General features: G+C 44.7%; 1 long non-coding RNA gene across 1 annotated transcript in view; it reads right to left on the reverse strand.

The window, feature by feature from the left end:
- LOC123522040 overlaps nucleotides 1–2,770 on the reverse strand; it is a 33,399-nt gene that overhangs the window by 26,534 nt on the left and 4,095 nt on the right. Inside the window, exon 2 of the long non-coding RNA XR_006680345.1 lies at nucleotides 2,038–2,198. This is a non-coding gene — a long non-coding RNA (uncharacterized LOC123522040). The remainder of the gene's footprint in view (nucleotides 1–2,037; nucleotides 2,199–2,770) is intronic.

Genomic DNA, 2,770 nt, shown 5'->3' on the forward strand with positions numbered 1-2,770 from the left:
CGGGATGTCCTTCCCCAAGGGCTAATCTCTCCGCAGAACGTATCCAAAGACTATGAGACACCCCCTTGCCATCCTCGCTTCTCAGCATCAGAACGATTGTACTTCCTCGGAGACACGTTGTTTGTTCTGGCATTTTGTGGCATGTTTAACACCCTCCATCAATGCCGTAATACCAAGGCACCAAGTCTTCTTCATTCTTCCTTAGGCAGGGTCCGGCTTTGACATGCAGCCGAGGTGGCTGAAAAGACCAAGGCTGAGGTCCAGCTCACCTTAGTCTTTGAAGTGATATATTGGCGTTTTAACACTTTAAAGAGGTATTATGTTGCTGATCTACCTGCCCAGTGCAAATTCATCATTTGATTTCTTAACTGCTGTTTCCGGGAGCATTACTTGTAGGTCCAAGTAAAATTAAATCCTTGACAATTTCAATATTTTCACTGTAAAAATTCCGGGACAGCCCCGTCTGGTAATACTTATAATTAACATAAGATTGTCCATCAAACACATTTCCCAAAATAATTTTTAAGAACAAAATAAAATAAAACACATTTCCCACAGTTGTGAGAAATAAATAATTTATAAATTTTAAAACTTTGCTAATTAATCTTTTATTTAGCTAAATTTAAGAACATAGTATTTTTCCTCTTGAAATCATTTTGGTTTAAGAGAAAAGAAAGTCGTGGCATTTTTAAAGTAAAATTCACTCATAATTCTATTGTTCCAGTATGATGATGCACATATTTCCTCCTCTTAGAGAGCGAAGCGATTTTGCTTTCTATTACATAATAAATATATCTCAATCTGACCATGTAGCCCTTTCTTCAGAGAGCATTGTATATCGTGGTTCTTGAGTAGGGTCCCTGGACCAGCCGCAGCACTTGGGAATTTGTGAGAAATGCAAATTCCCAGACTACACGCTAGATTTACTGGACTAGAAACCCTAGACTGGGAGTGGCCATCTGTGAGCTCGATGCACTCAAAATTTTGGGAGCCACTGTCTTCTGAGAAAGAATCCCTGCTGGTGCAGTGGGTTAGGCATTGTGTTGCTAACCAAAAAGCAGGAGGCAGACGAGGCAGTCTGCTTCCATAAAGGTTTACAGCCTTGGAAAACGATGGGGCAGTTCTACTCTGTCCTATAGGGGCGCTATGAGTCATAATCAACTCGGCAGCACTGAACTTGGATCTCATGGGATCATAGCCTCCAAAATATCCATTGGGAGAGCTTGCAGTTTCCCTTTTGATTAGGCTTTATATTTGGGGGAGGGGGAGGAGGCATAGATACAAACATAGCAATATTTGGCTTCTCCCCAGACTAAGGATTACATATCATAATTAGTAGAAGTGTTTTGTAAACTCCAAAGTTGTACATAGGTATTATTATTATGGTGGCCCAAAGTTCAAGATAAAAGATTTATATTACTGGGGGGGGGGGCAGTGAGGGAGGGAAAAAAGAGGAACTGATACCATAGGCTCGCATAGGAAGTAAATGTTTAGAAAACGATGATGGCAATATATGTGCAAATATGCTTGTTACAATTGATGTGTGGATTGTTATAAGAGCTGTTAATAAAATGATCTTAAAAAAATAATATTACTAAATCCAGGGAAAGCCAAATGGAATGCGGACACAGGTGGTTCCTTGCTTTCACATAGTCAACATTTATGCACCGCGATTTTCACACACCACCCCTACAATGACTTCCCCACACCGAATCTGGAATCTCATACACTTGCAGTTTAATGAGCCATCTGCCGTCTCCCACGGCCGCACCACCTGCCGCGCACCGCTCTGTTTGGGCAGAGCCACTTCTTTCCCTGTGCCCCGTCCCGTGCACATCTCATTGCATCTCGCCACCGCTGTTTACCAGGAACACACGAGCGAAGCAGTGTCTCGGGCACTTGCGTTTCTGTTCAAGTTCGCTGTCAGTCTTAGGCTGTGACTTTGCCTGTTTGTTTTACAAACACAATCGCCTCCCAAATACCTCCAAGGGCACAAAGGAGTATTTCCTGCCACATTTCCCCTGCTCCCCGAGTTACCTCTGCTTTCTCGGCTCAGCTTGTTCTTCTTGCTGCTGCTTTGCCTACACGTCTGACGCCCCTCAGATGGCTGGTCACCCATGGTTATCTGCTCGTAGTTTTATCAACGTAGACCTGCTCTCTCTGCGCTAATCACCCAGGTTTCCGCAGCAGGTCTCGCCCTTAAAGAAAACGGTAGTTGTGATCTTCAGAGAAGTGAGGAGGGTGGGAGGAGGAGCATTAGAACTGATTGTGGTGATGTATATGCAACTCTTTTAAAAAAGCGATTTAACTCAGGAAGAGTATGATCTATGAATATCACTTAAAGAAAAGTACTAAAAAAACCAAAGAAACCAAACTTGACCTATGGTTACCATAATGGTGACGAGGGTAGCGGTTTTGCCCAGGGGGCATTGAGCTTATGTTAATGGGGGTGGAATGGTTTGGAGAGGGCACGGCAATAAAGGCTGGTCCTCGTGGGGGGAACCCAACTGCCAGAGCAGGAGCCGCCTCCCTAGCGGGAGCAGCCCTCTCATCCACTGCCCTCATGGGAGCCGCCCCTCATGGGAAGCAGCTCTCCCTCCTCAGCCACCCTCGGCCAGCCACCCTCCTGAGAACCAGGGAGCCTCCTTATTTATTGCTAACCACGCATCATATTGCTTTAGGGGGATACATCACAGCATCATGCATCACAGAGAGGGGCAATACAATGCACAACAACCTGCGTCATAGGGAGGGGTTGTAACATAGGCAA

This window comes from Echinops telfairi, unplaced genomic scaffold, assembly GCF_000313985.2.
Source record: "Echinops telfairi isolate 266 unplaced genomic scaffold, ASM31398v2 ScPeMD7_1713;HRSCAF=2227, whole genome shotgun sequence".
Classification (NCBI taxonomy): domain Eukaryota; kingdom Metazoa; phylum Chordata; class Mammalia; order Afrosoricida; family Tenrecidae; genus Echinops; species Echinops telfairi.